The sequence below is a fragment of the Tupaia chinensis genome, unplaced genomic scaffold, assembly GCF_000334495.1.
Source record: "Tupaia chinensis unplaced genomic scaffold, TupChi_1.0 Scaffold145202_1, whole genome shotgun sequence".
NCBI lineage: Eukaryota > Metazoa > Chordata > Mammalia > Scandentia > Tupaiidae > Tupaia > Tupaia belangeri.
In genome coordinates, this window is record NW_006205062.1 from 290353 (window position 1) to 310792 (window position 20440).

At 39.3% G+C, this 20440-nt stretch overlaps 1 protein-coding gene and 1 non-coding gene across 2 annotated transcripts in view; both read left to right on the plus strand.

Annotated features, from left to right (window-relative positions):
* The window catches only part of LANCL3 (LanC like family member 3), a gene marked incomplete at its 5' end in the record, with an annotated part of 106587 nt that overhangs the window by 47589 nt on the left and 38558 nt on the right, over positions 1–20440 (plus strand). The gene's annotated exons all lie outside the window — the stretch shown is intronic.
* On the plus strand, positions 3852–4015 carry LOC114006003 (U1 spliceosomal RNA). Its single transcript, XR_003547778.1, has one exon. It is a non-coding gene; the product is annotated as a U1 spliceosomal RNA (small nuclear RNA).

The window sequence follows — 20440 nt, forward strand, 5'->3', positions numbered from 1 at the left end:
TTCTAGTGCATGTGTTCATTCTCTCAATCATGAATAAAAATAAACTTAAGAAAATTTGATGTATTATTCATTCCTAGTTCTAAGTGGTGTCACATGCTTACACAGAAAATTATAGAAATAGTAGAATTTTAACAATATTTTAGGAGTAACTCAGTGTCATCAAACAGCCAGCCAGACAGTAAATTGACAGTTTCATTATGTCCCTTCACTGTGATAGATGCAGAAGATGCAAAGATGAACAGGACCAAATCCCTGTCCTGTCCTGATTAAGAGGATCACTGTCTAACAGGAGAGAGGCCAGGAAATGATAATGAGACAGTAAGAAAAGTGATCAAATACAAGTCATCACAGGGATATCCTAAAGGCTATTAAAATGGGAATGTATGTTGCCCTCATGCTGGGACTCCTGAGTGCTTCAGCTTATAGCTCCTGTGTCCTTCTCTTGTCGTCAATTGACACTCCTTGCTTCTGTCAATTTGTCTGCCTTCAGATGACATTGCCATTCTGTAATGTGCTGCTTCTAATCTGCTGTGGGCTGGAAACCAGATACCTGAACTTGATGGAAGGTTGCCCTCTCAAAAGGCCTTCTCTGACCTTGTCATCTAAGATTGCATCCTCCTCCTCCTACACACACACACACACACACAGAAAGCTCTGCAACCCCTTACCCTGCTTGATTTCTCTTTGTGGCACTTAATACTACTGACGTCATGTTATGTTTATGTGTTTATGCCCTATAGTCTGCCTTCTTCATTAGAATGTAAGTGCCAGGAGGGCAAGGACTCTGCCAGTTTAGTATACCTTTGTATCTAGCACCTATAACATGGCCTGACTTAGAGTCAGCTTTTTAATAAATATTTATTGAATAAGTGCTAATAATAACTAATAAGTTTCCTTTTCTCTTATTTTTGTTGAGTTATAATTTGCATACGGTAAAGTACGCCTGTCTTAAGGGTTTAACTTAATGAATACTGATTATACCTGCACACATTCCAACCCCCACCCAGACCAATATAGAGAGCATTTCTAGTATTCACTCAACAGGCTCCCTCAGACCTTTCCCAGTCAGGACCTCCTCCAAAAGATAAGTACTCTTTTGGCTTCTAACATCGTTGATTAGTTTTATTGATTTTTAAACATTTGTTATAAATGGAATCATGTTGTTGAGGCTCTTATATGTCAGCCTTTTCAATATGATATCTGTGAGATTCATCCATGTTGTGCGTGGCAGCACTTCATGCTTTATCGTTGTTTGTAATCATCATCATGTGAATTTACTGCCATGTGTTTAATCCACTCTACTCATATATGGGTTGTTTCCAGGTTTGATTGTTAAAGAGAGTTTTGAGAAGGGTCCTGCAAGTCTCTGTGAGTAAAGGGCATGGATTGGATGGCAACTATTAATATTTTGGGTGGTTTTCCTCATTTTCCCATTTTGTCAGCCCTACATTTCTGGAACTATGCCCTTTCTTCCTGCTGCTTCAGAGTTCTGATTTATGCATGGACTTGTGATGTCTGCCTGGAATTAAATCAAATTTGCCAAACCCCTAGCTGGCCTGATGGTGGAGCAAACCCACATTCCTCTGGTTCACTCCAGGACAATGAAACACAATGCTGATGAACTATACTTTCTGATGCCTTTCCTTCCGCTTTCTCTTTTGTCCTTGGTTCTTGTTCATATTTGCTAATTCCCTGTACTAACTGGGGGCATATTTGGGCCTAATGTGTTTTATAGCAGCATTTCTCAACCATGGCTGCACATTATAATCACTAGGGGAATTAGAATACACACACACACACGCACACACACTCATGCCTGGGCCCCATTCCAAAGCAATTAAGTCAGTGTCTCTGAGAGTGGGACTGGGGTAGTATTATTTTTGAAACATTTTCTAGGTGATTCTGTTAGTAAGCCAAGTTTGAGAACTATTGCAGGATATATTAGATCCTAGACAATAGTGTAGATGTATAGAATCAACTCACCCCTTCTCCTCCCTCCCCCAATCAGGCAGAATCAGTTTGTTTCCACACAGCCAGATGGGACTCTTGAATGCTGTCAGCTTTATAAAGTCAAGGAGCAACTTTATATGAGAACTGCTTAAAAATAAGGAAGTCAAGGAATGTGGATTTTTCTTCTACAACATTAGTTTCTCCATAGTGTCTAGAATAGTACTAGTTAAAATTTGGCTGAATCAGATCCATCATTTAGACTCTAGGCTGTGGTGGGGATGCCTTGACTACCGTTGAATGGGTACTTCTGAAAGACTTGTGACTTAAAAAAATGGGCACTATGCATAAGTGAATTAGTGACACTAGGTTACTAGTGTCATGAAGTCAGTGTCCATTTTTTTAAATCCTCTTTTTCCTGACAACACTCAACACTATTTTGTCCACTGTAACTATTTGTTATTTATTACTCACCATTTATGAGTCAATTAATCCTCACTATGACAACAGCAGTCATACTGAATGCTTCTGTGTTATGCCCTGTTCTAGGCTCTTTAAATGTATTAATTTATTTACTCTTTTCAACCCTATGAGTTGAGTTTTCATTATCCCCATTTTATAGATTAAAAAAAACAAGGCACGGATCAGTTAAATACCATGCCAAGATCTCACAGATGGTAATCAGTAGAGCTAGGATGCAAGTGGTTTGGCCTCAGAATCTGCTTTCTTATCATCGACCCATGCTTCTCAATTTTTTTTTTTGAGAGGTTTTTGCTATAGGGCGCATGCGATCACCAGAAACACAGAGAGACAGACAGACAGAAAGTGAGAAATCACCCCCTGGGGTGATGGCCATGCCGCAATCCTTCCTCCTCCATTCTTTTCTCAGGATCTTGGGCATGCACGCACATGTGCCCAGTGTGAGTTTAAGCCACTGGATCTGGGACTCGAACTGTGGTCGACTACATGAGAGTCCAGTGACATAGTCATTACGCAAACTGCTGGTCCCATGCTTCTCAAATTTTAATGTGCATCAAAGGCACCTGGAGATCTTATTAAAAATGCAGATTCTGACTCAGTAGATCTGGAGGGGGGGACCTAAGAGTCTGCATTTCCTAGGTGCCATTGATATTATAGATTCATGAACCACACTTTGGGAAACATAGCACATACCTTATGAGATAATTTCCATTATTGTCCCCATGTTCAGATGAGTACTCTGAGGCTCATAGAGGATAGTGGATTAAGCAGCTTCTCACAGTTAATACATAGTGAGACTGCAATTGGGTATCAAAGGTGATTGCTTAGCTACTATGATTGGGTGCTTGGTAAATGGCTATTGAATAAGTAAACTGACATTCAATGCTGCGTCCAACAGGCCACCACTATATAGTCAAAGACGAATGTAATGAGTAGGCCCCAATTAATTATATATCTTTCACATGCATTTTTCACACTCGGGAAATGAATCCAGTATTGGCCTTTATCTTTACTATGTTTTCTTCTCATGGCCTAAATAGGTTGTTCCACCCTTGCTGTACGCAGGGAACAAAAAAGGAGACAGCTCAGCGAGTTTCTGCAGGGGATAACTTTCTGCTTGTTTATCTTTGCTTTTGCTTTTGAAAAAGGAGCACAGACCTGGCATCCTGCTGATATGAATTTTTTTTTATTAAATTGCATGAACAGCAATACCAGTAGACATAAAAGCAATATTCACTCAGAAGTACTGCCACTATTTAAAGTTCCGTTATCAGCAAAGGCATCATCTTCCACTTTTTGGATGAAAGGAAATAGTCCCATCAATAGCCTTGATTTTTATTTACTGCCATTGTGTGGTGGATGAGATTCAGGTCCCCATCATTGTTTCCTGATATAGATATATGAACCTCTCAAGAACAAGGTTCATACTTACCTGGCAGGGGAGATACCATGATCATGAAGGTGGTTTTCCTAGGGCAAGGCTTATCCAAGGCTTATCCGGATGTGCTGACCCCTGTGATTTCCCATATGTGGGAAACTCAAATGCATAATTTGTGATAGGGAGGGACTGAATTCTCACTTTCCCCTGAAATTTAAAAAGAAAAAAAAAGAACAAGGTCATCAGTGTTCCAGAAAGAACTCTTAACCCACTCTTGCCACTCTAGATAATGTTTTTCAACCATATTTGTGTGTGTGTGTGTGTGTGTGTGTGTGTATGTGTGTGTGTTTGTGTGTACAATATCAAAGATCCTTTGCCTAGAAGTAAATGTATTTACTTATTAGATTATTTTAGGAGGCACTTGTTGGCTCAGAGAACTGGAGGGAACAAAATGTGTAATATAGAACTATGTGACTCATGAAAATATGTGACTTCATGCAACAGAAATCAGGGGTGAAATCATAGTGTTTCTACATTGTAACTGAGTCTAGTATTAAGAAAAGGACTCCTGGCTGAGTTTTACTGAATAGCATTCTGAAGCTGTTTTTTTCCTTCACTATGTGATATGTCGGTGAGGTACTGGTTTGTCTCATTTATCACTGCCAGAAATAACAGACCTGAGCTGAAGATTAGCAGCTATGTTCATTTAACTCATTAATTCATTCAATAAAGGTTGTTGAATGTCACTGTGCTCGATATTCTAGAGGTACCAGAAACCAAGATATGGTCCCTGCCCTCAGGGAGTTCACTGGGGATACAAAATGACTGGGGATACAATACAAACAGAAAAGAGGTTAATAATAAGAGATGGTGTGTGGCAAGGATAATACAGATGGTGCACCATGTCTTATATGGAGTTTCACTAGAGAGTGGCGGCTCGCCCAGCACATCAGCCTCATCTGGGAGCCTGTTTGAGATTCATATTCTTGGCCTCTACCTCAGACCCACTGAATATGAAGTTCCATGGATGGGACCCAAGGGTCTGCATTTTAACAAGATGCTAAGGTGATTTGTATGCACATTAAAATTTTAGAAGCACTCTTCTAAAAGATCACTTTTATCAGAGGAAGAACATGTTAAGGTCTTGTCTCATGGGCTTATAATTTAAAACAATGAAAATTGAGTATGAATAATCACATATAGTAAGGAGCATTCACAGATGTGACTGTAGAAACAAAGAAGGTGGTAAAGAAATTTTGCCTGATGGTAGGTGAGAAGATCTGTGAATTTTTCCTGGAAGGGACCTCGGAGGATGGGGAAATACCAGTTATGAACATATTTCGCTATAATAGAAGGCCTGACTGAGAGTAACTTAAAGAAAAAGGGTTGAGGGACCAGCAGATGGCGTAATGGCTATGTCACTGGACTCCCAGGTAGTCGACTGCAGTTCGAGTCTTGGATCTGGTGACTTAAACTCATGCTGGGCGCATGTGCATGCATGCCCAGGATCCTGAGAGGAGAATGGAGGAGAAGGGATTGTGGTGTGGCCATCCCCCCTGAAAGGGGTGATTTTTTGCTTTCTGTCTTTCTGTCTCTGTCTTTCTGGTGAGCGCACGCGTCCTATAGCAAAAACCTCTCCAAAAAAAGGAAAAGAAAAAAGAAACAGGGTTGTCCTTTTCCACACAAGTAGTAGTCTGAAGGCAGGTGGTCCCCAGTACTGATTCAGGTATTCGAGTATATGAGGGTTCTGGGTCAGTGTCTCTGTAGCCCTCTTCTTTTCCCCTCATGATCATGAGATGGTGGCTGTAGCTTTGTGAATCACATCCTCATTGAACCACATTTAAATGCAAGAATGAGACAAGTATAGCACAAATAATTTTTCTTCTGCTTTCCTATCAAGGAGGCAACTCTTTCTAGAGGCCTCCCAGCAAGCCACCCTTATAACTCATTGACTAGAATAAGGATTATAACCATCCATAGACTAGGATCTGGTCTGCCTTCCATGACTTCTAACAATTTCAACCCAATATTCCAGAATAATTGAGCTTCTGTTACCAGAGAACAAATACTCTTCAATGCCAAAGTTTTGGGGTAAGCTACCAACAGCACAGAAGGACTTCAGTGAGGCTTAAGGGGATTCCTGGGAGAGGGAAAGGCATGAATAAAGGCATGGAGGGTGAAATACATGTGAAGAATAGTTGCTAAATGAGTTCGACTAAAGCATAAGAGTTTTACAAATGAATTTTCAGTTTTTTTTTTTTAATCTATGGAATTCTTTGTTCAGTTGGAATCATATGTGGAAATCTAATTCACAAAGGAAGGGAAAGCATGACTACTTTAATCAGAAGTAGGATAGGACACCTAGAGCTTGTCTGCTCAGCCTCTGTACAACTTAAGTTGAGAGGGCTCCTTCTTTCATTTATTTATTTTTTTAAGTTTCTTTATTTCTTTTTTTTTTTCTTTCTTCCATTAGTAAGAGAGAGACCCCTAACAGGTTCTTGATGCCACAACCCACCCTTAGCCTCAACCAGCCCCGCATCATGGGTATGCATGTGCATACCAGGTGTCCAGAGGGGTCTCTGGATGCAAATCTGGAGCCTTCTAAAAAGTTTTATTGAGGAACAAACTGAAAACGAATGCCCCAGAAACCAGAAACTGCTACTTTAATTCTGCCACACGCAAGGTTCTTTAGGGCCTGCTCCTTACTGGGGACCATGAGACATTTATCAGGATCACCCCTTTGAACTCAAGCTGGAACTTCACAGATATGTGTGGAAAATATAATGATCCAAGTTGGGCTTGTGTGTTTGTTTTAATGGTGTTATTCTTTGCAAACACTACATGTGACCTTGTGCCTATTAATTCTATTTCTGACACTGAATTGCTAATACAAGAGTAAAAGAGAACATTATAGAAAAGCAACCAGAAGAAGGGGAACTCTATTCCTGGTGATAAATGGCTCATCTCTTCACCTCCTGCCCTTCCCTTCATAGTTAACCAGTGTCATTGTACCATAATACCATGAACTGGGTGGCTTAAACATCAGAAATGGGGCCAGCAGGTGGTGTGGTGGTTAAGGTGCTAGACTCTCACATGGCCAGCCATGGTTTAAATCCCGGACCTGGCAGCTCAAAAATCACACTGAGCATGTATTCATGTGTGCCCAAGACCCCAGGAGGAGGATGGAGGAGAAGGGATTGCTGTGGGTGATATCTCACATTCCCTTTACCTGTCCCTCTCCATCTCTAGTGAGTGTACAGACCCTATGGCAAAAAGCTTTAAAAAAAATCAGAAGTGTATTGTCTCATGGTTCTGGAAGCCTGAAATCTCAATTCGAAGTGTCAATATAGGGCTGGTTCTTTCCGAGGAGGGGAATCTGTTCCTTGCCTCTCCTCTAGCTTCTGGAGTTGTGCTGGTAATCTTTAGCATTCTTTGGCTTGTAGATCTCTGCCTTTGTCTTTATGCGGCCTTCTCCCTGTGTGTTTTCACATTGTCTTCCCTATGTGTATGTCTGTCTCTGTGTTCAAATTTCCCCCTTTTATAAGATACTATCATATTGGATTAAAACCACCCTAAGAAGCTTTATATTGCATAATCTTATTGTACACATTGCAAGCATATGTATTAAGAGAACCTTTGGCATTGTACTTAACTGAATGTAGTGTCAAAGACTAGTTACAGGAATGATGTGAGAGAATAGAAAATATATGAAAACCTAATAAATACTATTCCATACATAATTATAAGATTTTTGAGTATTATTTGTAACTTCTTTATTTTACATCCTGGTCCTATTGCACCATGGCACAAAATGCATGTCTATTAAGAAAAACTTGATTTTTTTTCTATTTTACTTTACATCTGAGTTCTTATGTGTAATAAAATTATATTTGAAAAAGGACAAATATTAGAAACCCCCCTTTATTACTTCAACTTAATCATCTGTTTCCAAATATATTTGTATTGACAACTCCAAGAGATTAGGACTTCATTCTCTCTTTTTGGTGGGACACAATTCAATCCATCACATACCCCATGTGCCAAACCTCTACTTCCTTTTCCCTGGGACGGTCCTCTCTCACTCACAATGCCAGTGGTCATGCTCCATCATTTCAATCTGTATATAGTGGACTTCAGTGGAGAAGGTGGATTATTTAAAAGAATGCTTCGTCCTTACTGTTCCATTTGAAGAAATAGTTGTATAGAGCAGTATGAAAAGAAAACACTGGAACTAAATTATATAATCTTGTGCATAGAATCCTGAGTCTAAATAAAAAAAAGAGAAGAGTCAAATGACTGGGTAATAATTATCATAATTATTACCAATATTATCACATATAGGGCACTTTCACACGGATTCTCATTTGAAAAGATATTCCTTTCTGCCAGTGATCAAGATCCGTTTTTCATATCCACTTTTGCTCCATAATAAATTCTTCTTGAGGATGTTTTCTGACAGGATTGTCTGCTGAAAACCCTTTACTTAGAGATGTAACCAGAATCTTCCTAAATTTAGCAGAGTTCATGCAACACTGAGCTGAAACCCAAGTAAAGGAAAATAGAGAAAGACAGTAAATGACGCAAGAAGAAATATAGGATGAAGGACACTTAAAAAGGTAAGATTAAAATTGGATTGAGCCATGTTACTTTTAGATTATGTAGTCTTAATTGTGTGATATACTTTATTATTAAACTTTAAAATTTACTAATTAAATATTACTTCTTAGTAACAAAATCTGCCTTTGATCAAGGGAGCAAAAAAAAAAAGACATTATTCTTCGGGCAGTAGTCTTTCCACTTTTACGTTTAACTCTGCTGTCAAATATTAAAACCATTTCCTCTCACTCAGTGGAAATTTCCTCTTATCCCATTTTCCCTGGAAATGGAAAACAGCTACACAGCGCATCCATTCAACGATCCGTGTACTCTAAGATTCTTAATTTGCATCATCAATTCTTTGCTTTCCTTTATCCCAATCTGTCCACAAACTCTGTTCATTTCTCTCCTTCAGAGCATTTTTCTCCCTCAGTGTAGATTCCCTGTATTCATAAAAGCATGACACGTTTAGCTATCACTCAGTCACTCCCACCTAAAATGCCATTCCCTTTTAATTTTTTGCCAAAAACATATCACTTCTTCCTTCAGGACTTAGGGTAGAACACACATAAGGATGCCATTTGACTGATGAAGGATAAAACCCTTCCTAAAGAAAGGTAGGCACATATTCAGTCCTGTGATGGAGTTAGTAAATTTCGTTTACCTAGTTCCCATGAGGTCTGGGGAAATGGTAACCAGTCTAGAGTCGCCATGGTCTTGCAAAAATGGGGCAAGTTGCAGAGAAGTTTCAAAGACTTTTAAGGTCTATGTAGCCTGTATTCTGGGCACCACTTCAGGACAAATCCTACCTGCTCCGTGAGGTTCTTTTCTTTCTTTCTTTTTTTAGACATGGGTCTCATCATGTCACAATGACCCTGCATTAGCCTACAAGGCACATGACACCATGCTAGCCCTTTAGTAGACAGGTTCTCATTATATTGAGACCCACTTCGAGCTCATGATTCTCCTGCCTCAGCCTCTCTACTTAGAGGGATCACAGGTGCATGCCACTGTGCCAGGCCTTTAGGTTGGACCAGGAATTGAATCCAGGCTTCTCTGGTGGTCTTAGCATGTGGAACACAACATCTTAGCAGCAAATGCCACCAAATCTAGGCCTCTGTGCATTTCTTAATTGCTGGTGGCACAACTTCCAGAAGCAGAAATCCCAGAATTACTGTGGCTATCTTAATTCCCAGTACCTCAGAGAATTTGGAAATGGGACCAGGACTGTTGGACTGACCATGAGACCATGGCCAGGACTGAGGGGTTCAGCTGTTTTCCTCATATCTTCAGACCAGAGATAACAACCATTTGAAACTTATAAATGAGATCTTATCTCCAAGAACACCATTTGGCTTCTTGGTTATTCATTAACATTGATTCCCACATGCCTGATTTAAGAGATTTCTTTTCCAAAGAGAGGCTCTTGCCGATGTGTGCACTCTCCTCTCCTATTATACTCTTCAAAAGACCCAAGGGGCTGGAGAAGTGACAGTAGACTCTCAGTTCACAACTTCTCAACATAGATTACATTTCCTGTCACATCAAGAGTGCCCCCATCTTATTTATATCCAAGTTTTAAAAAATCTTAATACAAAATTTAATTAAGTACAGGTTGGACTAAGTTGGATTTGGATATCTCAATAACAAGCACCCTTGTCTTTGTCATTATGTTGCTCCTCAGACAGTCTGCAATAAGTGTGTGGTCCTGCCATTTTATCCACTTATATGGAGGTCATGCACGGTGTCTTTTATTGTTGTTTTTTTTAAATTATTTTTCTTATTTCCCCAGACTCTACACAGAGGTTAATACAGCATTTTCAGAACACATAGGTAATATTGCTTGAGAATTCAATTCAAGATATGTGATTGATTCTGAAGAATATCAGTTCTGTAGTCATTTACGAACTATGAGCATTAAGTCCCAGAAAAACCCTCTGCTACAGGAAATCTTGTTTGAAGGTCATCTTTATGGTGGAAATAAGTGTTATTGGATCAATGGCAACCTATTATAGGTATTTTACATTCACTGAAATAAAACATTAAAAGAAGCATTCTAAATAAAGAGAATATCATTTTATCATCTTACATTAATAATATTTGTTTTTTTTATATATCCTGAGCTTACTTGAGCATTATGTTTGTCCCGGTTGTTTCAGTGAAAGGATTTGTTTTTTTTTTTAGTTACAGAAAATACTCATTTCTTAAGATAATTTTCTATTGTATCTGGGCCTGTGTCCCGATATTCAGAGTCTCGATGGAGTCTACAATGTGAAATAGTTGACCTTGAACTCCAAGTGAGCTATCTTAGTGAACCACCATGTATTCCAGGGATATGAAGGAACCTGGAATCTTGAAATGGAAAAAGCTAGGCTAGTGCCTATCCAGCTCAAGGCTTCAACCACACTTAATAGATTGTGTGCTCTTGGTCCACTTTAGGCCAAAGCACTTACTGTCATATCCTCTCACATAGTATCTCTGAGGTGCCCCCTGAGTATAGTGTACAGTTCTGAAGCCTAGGCTGACTCTCATCTTTCATCTTTCCCAAGTCATTACTGAAGCTTCTGCTTCTCTTTACCCTATGTTTTACCTCCTAACCTCAAGCTCTCTCTTTTTCTAAGAACCCCACTGCAACAGGATTGACACCCTACCCCCACAAGTGGCATTTCCTGGAATCAAAATTCTTACAGTAGTGAAAAGGTGTCAGAATTATATATGTATGAGAGAAACACAAACTGGGGAGCAACTTATGTGCTCATAAAGGAGTTTCCAGTGTTTTTATGTCAGTACTTTAACTCATTTTACAACAGTTTATAGAGCTTATGCAAGTCACTTTCTTTCTCTGGAATCAGTAGGGTTTCCCTTTTTCCTCTTTGGCATTTCCCATTGGGGTTGTCATGTTAATGGAATGCATGTAAAAAAAGGACTTTCTGTCAAATATTTTCTTTGTACACTCTGTCTCATTCTTAGAGATTCATGTGTCACTGAGGAATCAGACAGTGAAGGAAAAAAAATGTTTTTCTAACCTAACATTTAAGCCACCCCACCCTCTTCCTCTTCTACTAATTATCTATATTACTATCTACTAAGGCAGGATTTTATAAACATATGGATAATACATGAATTGCACACTTTCCCATGCCTCCTAAGCCTGCTGCAAACTACTGAACTTGTCTATTCCACCTGAACTTCTCTATTCCATCTGAATATTATCTATCTCTCTCCTTCACATGAGAACAATTCAACTGGAGTCCATTTTCTCAGTTTGCTGGTGTTCTACCACTAGGCTTTTGCTCATGCCATTTTATTTGACCAGACACCTTACTTTTAGGTGCAGCTTATGTTCCAGGTCCTGTTATGGAACCTCTTCTAGCTTCCCCATTCTCCAACTGCCTATAATCTGTTTCCGATACTCTACCAAAGTAAGATCTAATTTTGTCCCCACAACTGTACATTTCCATAAGGCATGGCCATACTGCATCTGACTGTACTATTTCTCCTTAGCTCCTTCCAAGGATGTAAGAAATTCCCTAAACTCCTCATAATTGGGGATGTTCATTTGACCATAGAAGTGGTACCTTTAGATAGGCAGTTTTTCTGTACTGAGTCCAGTTTCCTTAACCAGGTATAGTTGTATAGTTCAGTTCTTCCCTGAGAATGTGACTGCTCTGCTTTCCCACTCTCACAAAAGCACAACACACTTTTTTCTACTTTAAGGAGAACATGAATGTTTTGGGTTTGTTTATTCATTCATTCATTCATTCAAATTCAGCAGAAGTAACCACTTTGAATTTTCATAATGGCTCAGTATCTGAGAAACACTAATTTTCCTGGACCAGTCATACCATAGGTTTAAATTGAGGGTCTTTTTCCTTTGGATCTCTGCAGTAGAAGATAAACAATGAAGATAAAGCAGACATTATCTTTCCTGTGTCCTCAGAGTTATGTAAATTACCCTACTTCCCCTACTAACTGAAAAACTGTCATTAGTTTGCTTTTTCAGGTCATTCCCTGTCTACTGAGTGAAATTCAATAGTCCTTGAAAATTCAACCTTCTGCAATCTAATCACTAGATCACTGTTAAAAAAAAAAAGTTATTCTTTTAAAAGCATTGATTTTTTCAAGAGTAATAGGAAGGCTATTAGACTTTCTTTGTTTTTCTGTACACCTTTAGGGACTATTTAATTGTTTGTTTAGTATATTATTTATTTGTATTAACTAGATTTTTCTTTTTTAAAGCATTGTATGCACTGGTAAAAACAAAAACACATGTAAGTTTACAAAAAGGTATATAAAATGAAAGGAAAATCATCTTGCCTGAGACTCCCAGTCTCCAGTTCTCATCCCCATAGATAACCAATTTTACTGCTTCTTGTAAATCTCCCCAGGATTATTCTAAACATCTTTGTGAACATGGATGTGTAAATGGAGCATGCTATACACGCTGTGCGCACTCTGTTTTTATATTTGATCATATGTGTTAGGGAACTTTCTTTATCAACATATGTAAATCTACTTTACTCCTTTCATGGCCAAATAGAATTTCATTATATACACATGTACCACACTTCATTTAAATAGTACCCTATTTACAGACATTTTGATTGTTTTTAGCTTTGTCATTGTATATAATGCTGCAGTGAGTTATACATACATCTTTGTATACTGGGCAAAAAATGTTTTGTTGAAATTTTTTAGACAATTTTGATCCACAGTGCCAAATTGCTTTCCAAAGAGGCAACACCTGTTGACCTTCTACCCCAACAGTGTATGAGAACGCCTGTTTCCCCATGGGTTCTCTGTGCTATAAATTTTATATATCCATTTCTGCTACTGTGCTAGATTAAAAATGGTATCTCAATTTGCATTTTTCTAATTATGAGTGAAGATAATCTTTGCATTGCATATATTTTACATTTTTGCATATCATTGTCTGCAGATTCCTTGTTTGTGTCCTTTTCTATTTTTTCCACTGAATTGTTGCTGTTTTTCTAGTTTGTAAATTTTAAAACATCAGTATCACCTGTTATATAGGGAGCCAGACTGGGGTGCAACAGTAGAATGCAATGGTCTGCAAAGCATTCTCACCTGAGCAAGTTACTGGTTTAAATCTGGAGATCTCCATAAGTATGCCAGGCACACACTTGTCCATGATCCAGAGTTAGCTACATGGTGGGCATGGATCATGGCATTGAGACCCTGTTGGGGTTGCCTTTCTTTCTCCCACTCTTTGTCTTTCTCACAGAAGAAATAAACTTTATAAAGTACATCATCTGTTAAATATTTGGCTAACATATATAAAATAACTTCTCTGTGCATTTTTCTACTAAAACTTTTATGATAAATTTTTTGATGTTTAAATATTTTATCCATCTGGAAATTATTTTACTATACTAAATTATTATAGAAATTATCATTTAAATCTCAATAAGTTCCATGAGAACAGAGCCAAGTTTCCTTTACTGGTCATTGTGTACTTAGTACCTGATGCACTTATTTAATACCAACTATGGCCAAAATATAATGGGTAGCATAGTTCTGGCATTGTCTTGGCTCTTCTTACTAACTCCTTCTCAGAGGCTTCTCTGACCTAATGTTTGTGGGAAATAAATGGTCATACCTCACATTTCTAAAACATCAGCAGTTGGGTGGTAGTGGTAGAGGTGATGTAGATTAACTTTATCTTGGCTCTCACATAGTGCTCATAGCCTTAAATAACTCAGCAGGTGTATCAGCTCATATTTCATCACCTTCCTGGGGGACTCCAGTGTGAGATATAACCACCTTTCAATTGTCTTCTCATGGTAGAAAACTTATACTATTGTAGTCCAGTCAGGCCTAGGGCACTGGAAAAGGGGCAATGTCATAGACTTTTTGGAGAGCTGTTTGACTATGGTATCTGCCATGCAGTACTATGTGCACATGCCCTTGGGTACTTATAAATTCAAGTTCCACTGTACCATTGATTTAGAGTCAGGCGGAGGTGAACTTCAAAACACTGTTATTTATTACTTTTTTAATTTCAGTGAAGATTCCTAAATCTCTGTGACTTACAAGAAACATTTATTTGTCTGTACTCATGGGTCAACTCTGTGTGAGTTCAGGTTGACTTCATGTGTGTCCTCATTCTTTTGCAACCATTGGTTATCTGGAAAGTGATTTTTCTCATGGCAAGTTCAGAAGCTCCAAAGGACCACCATACCACACCACCATATTGAGCTCACCAAGGCCAGGTTGAAGGGTCCTCCAAATAGCTTCTGTCTATCCATGATAGAACATAGCATAGAGTCCTGGTAAAGATAATAGATTTTGGAGTCTGACAACATTGGGATGACAAACACTATTCCGTGCCTACTCAAAACCATTGATCTTCCCTTTCTTCCATGGCAGTAGACCCCATAACAGAGACTCACAATACCAGATACTTTTCCAGCCTCCCTTGCAGCTATAGGTAGTCATGTTGCGTAGTTCTGGCTAATGACAAATTAGGAGAGCTCTGTCAGGTGCTTTTTTCTCCTTCTGTTTAAGCAACTCAGTTAACCTCTCAATAACTCAGTGTTCTTATCTACAAATTGGGGCTAGGTATAATGAACAGAGCTGTTGTATTAGTTCATTTTTGCTCTGTAGCAAACAATTCCAAATCTCAGTGGTTTATAATAAACAATATTGACTACTTTTTTCTTTTTTTTTCTTCTCTCTCTCTTTTTTTTTTTTTTTCTTTTTTTGCTACTGGTCATCTGGGATGGCTCTGCTTAGGCCATGGGTAGAGTTCAGCCCAATTCCATGTTTTTCTGGGCAAGACAAAAAAAATATGCAAGCCCACTTCAAACTTTTGCTTCTGTAATTAACATTTCTTTAGACCAATACAATTCTCATCACCAAGACCATCAGTAGGATGCTAGAAATATGATCCAGCCACAATGGGGAAGGACTGCAATTACATGACAAAGTGTGAATGTATAATCTCATTACAGTACAATGAAGACTTTAAACAATAATCCAAACTCTTACCCTTCCTACATGTGTGAACACAAATAAAGCAAACTCCAAAGTAGCTTCTCAGAACTATGGTTTCCTCATCTTCAAGATAGCACTGGGCCTTTTTCTCTGGCTTGATATGGAGATTAAATGTAAATCATCTGCCGTAGAAAACCATTAAGAAAAATAGCCTTCCCCATTGGTGAACTCTGATTGGTTTGTCAATGAACTCCTCCTAGAACACAGCCATGTGATTAAATGGCATTCCATGAAGTTGATGAGTAGATGAGAAATCATCAGGGGAAGGCTCTCTGAGGGAGGAGACAGGCTATTTGTTCCCTAAGCAAATATTATTCGAGCACCTGAAATCATTATATCAAGGTCGTTGTCATGTTTCAAAGACTAACTTTAACTTTTTTTTTTTTTTTTTTGCAAATGACCCTTAATTCAATCTGACAAGATCATATGAACACTGGTATTTTAGTGATGACTTTGGCTGTTTCGTGGGTTCCCTCTGCTGGAGTAAAATGTCATCTTTTTTTTCAAGATGGGATAATTTTTTTAAACATTTATTTATTTATCTACCTATTTATTTATTGTGATTTTTGTGCTGCCAGGTCCAGGACTTGAACCTAGTCGGCCAAGGCCTCAACCACGACAAGATACTTTTTCATTGAAAGCAACTATAATAAACAATTCGCTGCACTGCCAGGCTGCCTTTTCATATTTAGTGTCTCTGCTGCTGTGTCCTAAATGTGCCTGTAACAGAATTGTAATACGAAGTGAAACTTCTTGTCTTTTCAAAACAGGGTCTTACAAAAGGCACTGATTTTAAAGAATTAGCCAGAAATGTGAATCGTTAATAATAAGCAGGTTCTTGTTTCCTGTGAGTAATGCCCTTGTTACTTCAATTCTAACCTTCTCAGTTTTAGAACATCTGGGAGTATTATGGGAAGGCGGTGACGAGCCTATTTAGAGGTGCTTGCTAAAAGGAAATTATCCTGAGTCACCAGGTTTGTAATGTTGTGTAGTTAGACTATAATTTTCTATAGAAACAGTGAGGATGGATACAAAGACAACATTTCCTTTGCCAAGGGGAGCTACCTTTCATGGGACATATACACTCTTAGGGATAGTAAAATTATATTTCTTTTGAAAGTGAGAAATTCCTATGAGTTTTTAAAATAAACTCATTGTTCATTCCTAATGTTTATGGAAATTCATTTCATTTCTGTCTTGGGAGCATGCTATATGTGTCCCCTTCTCCTTTTCCATCTCTCCATCTTTTTGGAGCCACTATTTGGATTTAAATTACTTAGTAGGGTACTCAGATTTGAATTTATTAAAAGAAGCTTGTAAGGGTCAGGTGGCAGCACAATGGTTATACAGCTGGACCCACCTGGGAAGGTCCCCAGCTCATTCCCAGAACCTCCTTGTACACATTAGGTACGTGCTGTGATTCCCCACTGGCTGAAATGGAATAGATCGTGCTGTAAGAAGTCTGTTAAAGGTGTTTGTCGGGGACCAGCAGTTAGCGTAATGGCTATGTTGCTGGACTCCCACGTAGTTGACCGCGGTTTGAGTCTTGGACCCGGTGGCTTAAACTCACGCCGGGTGCGTGTGCATGTGTGCCCAAGATCCCGAGAGGAGAATGGAGGAGAAGGGATTGTGACGTGGCCATCCCCCCTGGGGGCTGATTTCTCGCTTTCTGTCTCTCTGTCTCTCTCTGTCTGGCGAGCACACGCACCCTATAGCGAAAATCTCTCCAAAAAAAAAAAGTGTTTGTCTCTATTCCTCTCTCATATATAATATTATATAATATATATACCAGAAGAAATAAATAAACCTTAAAAATAAAAAAAAGCTTTATATGATAAGTGTAGAATAAAGGGAAACCTCACAGTAATGCTGACTCCAATATATGTGAGGTAGTGGTACCATCTCATTTTCTGTGATAGCCCAAAATGCTGTTTCCCTATAGCTTTGAAACTCAAAAGATGATCTGAGGGACCAGCAGTTAGCGTAATGGGTATGTCGCTGGACTCCCACGTAGTCGACTGCGGTTCAAGTCCCAGACCCGGTGGCTTAAACTCACGCCGGGCGCATGTGCGTGCGTGCCCAAGATCCCGAGAGATTGGATGGGAAGGGATTGCGGCGTGGCCGTCCCCCCTGGGGGTGATTTCTCGCTTTCTGTGTCTCTGTCTCTCTCTGTCTGTCTGGCGAGCGCACGTGCCCTATAGCAAAAACCTCTACAAAAAAAATTTTTAAATAAGAAATGCAGATTCTCAGGCCTCAAATCATATCTACTGAATCTGATGCTGCACTTTAACAAGATTGCCAAGGGGTCAGTATGCACATTGTCAATTACATACACCAATAGAAGTGCTGGTTTATAACACAGTTAGGCCAACACTAAGGTATGTGAAAGAATGCAAGCACCTTGGAATCTGCCATATCGGAATGCCTTACTTCTGTTCTCCAGTGAGGTGTATGACTAACACTTATGGGGCCTAGAGCCAGCCCCACCCATTAGCTTTATAACACTGGGCAGGGAGCCCACAACTGCTGCCCTGAAATCAGTGCTTACTGTCCTTATTGATTGGTGTTTACTGACTTTGACTTCAAGGACCCTGACTTCCTGCTTCTACCTGTCTACTCCTCTACAGCTAAATTGGCTTACTTAGCTGATTTCCATAGTACATTTACCTTATTAGGCAGTTATCTTTGGCCGAACACCTATTTTAAGAACTTCCTCAGCTGAGAGATAGCCAGGCCTAACTGATGACGCACCTTAATGTTGAGGCAGTTTTAAAAGAGTCTGAGTACTTTCAGCAACTGAAGCCTTAGATTAGTCATAACTTTTAAAATTTCAGACAATAAGGGACCAGCAGATGGCATAATGGTTATGTCGCTGGACTTCCACATAGTTGACCACTGTTCAAGTCCTGGACCCAGCAGCTTAAAACTCATGCCAGGTCTGTGTGCATGCATGCCCAAGAACTCAAGAGGAGAATGGAGGAGAAGGGATTGCAGCATGGCCATCCCTCTTAGGGGGTGATTGCTCACTTTCCATCTCTCTGTCTCTCTGGTGAATGCATGCACCCTGCAGCAAAAATCTCTCTTAAAAAATTTTTTTCAGACAATGGAAATTCAACTTGAAGTAGTTTTATTTCAAAAGGGAAGGCATCAATATGGGTTGAATGCTATATCCCACATGGTATTCTGTAAAGGAGAGACGTCACTTCTGGGGTATCTGTGCCTCAAATGTATAAGCTGAATCAAATCACGAGGAACACCATACACATACAAATTGAGGATATCTTGTAAAACAAATTGCCTGTACCCTTCAAAAATGTCCAAGTCAGGAAATAAAAAGAAAAGCTGAGGATCTGTTTGAGATTAATGATGTCTATAAAGGACTGAGGATTAAGTGTAGTGCACGACTCTGGATTGACTCCAGTGAGAGAGAGGGAAAAAAAAGCATAAAGGGGCATTAGTGGGATTATTGGAAAATTTTAAATTTGGACTCTGACTTAGATAATATTATGAAATCGATGTTAATTTTCTTTCTTTCTTCTTTTTTTTAAGAGTGATTTTTGCTATAGGGCATGTGTGCTCACCCAAGACAGAGACAGAAAATGAGAAATCACCCCCCCCAAGGGGGATGGCCACACCATGAACCCTTCTTCTCCATTCTCCCCTCGGGATTTTGGGCACACACACACACACACACACACACACACACACACACACCTGGCACGAGTTTCAAGCTGCTGTGTCCGGACCAGAACCACAATTGGTCATGTGGGAGTCCAGCAACGTAACTACTACGCCATCTGCTGGTCCCAGCAATGTCTTCAATATAATATTATTTAAATATGAAAAATAAACTAGAAGATTTGAATTTATGCATTTATCAAACATGTGGGTATATTCTGTGCTTTTCCATAGCATTTTATCACCTCCTAAAATAATATATTGATACTTAATTAAAAAGGAACATTAATCTATACACATATCTTGGAAATATCTCTCATGATTTGGAGAGACTGTGATTACAGTCCATTTAGAAAGTGTAAGACCAGGTATACTGGGACATCTAGAAGTGATCTAGTCCCACTACCCCACCCCTTTTCTTTTTTGGAGAGATTTTCGCTATAGGGCGCGTGCGCTTGCCAGACAGACAGAGAGAGACATAGAGACAGAAAGCGAGAAATCACCCCCCAGGGGGGACGGTCACGCCGCAATCCCTTCTCCTCCATTGTCCTCTCGGGATCTTGGGCACACTCGCACACGCGCCCGGCGTGAGTTTTAAGCCGACTACGTGGGAGTCCAGTGAATGCCGTTTTGCAACCAGATGGTGTCCCCCCCCCCCCTTTTTAAGATGAAGACCATCTGCAGTTGGTTACTTAACCACTCTCCCTTCATGTATTTCACCTGTTTCACACTCAGGAACAGCCTTAAAATGGAATATTATCTATTTGCATATAATGAAATAGCTATCTTTAGATTGTTACTAAAATAACAGTATGTTTAGAAGAAAGTTGGGCATCTTTAAGCATGCTTCCTACAATCATATATTATTTTTAGTATAGAAAGGGCTTTTGTGTAGTGGTTGGATGGCCTGGAAGTCAAGAAGCCTTGATCAATTACTGACATGACAGTTTCTGAAACAGAATACAAATCCTAGCCAGAGGATTCTAGGTATTGGAGTGGAGAATTGAATACATAGTGGCTTAGTGTGTGGCAAGAAGCAATGAAAATAATAATAAAATGTGCCTTTCATCACCTGTGTTCAGACATGATCCTGAATGGCTAACATAAATTTTTAGATAATATGGATTTCGATAGTTCAGTGTGGTGACAGACACTGTTGTTTACCAGAGCTCCATTTTCTACATTGTCCCTACAGAAGGAACCCTAACCTTGTTTGACATAGTAACGTTCTCTGATAATTTGCTTCCCTGATTAAAAAAGAAAAAGAATGCATATGACTGGTGCTGCCTGTCCTCATTTCTTCCCTTTTAATGTAAACCTGGTGTCTGGAGTTATGGCAGGCAT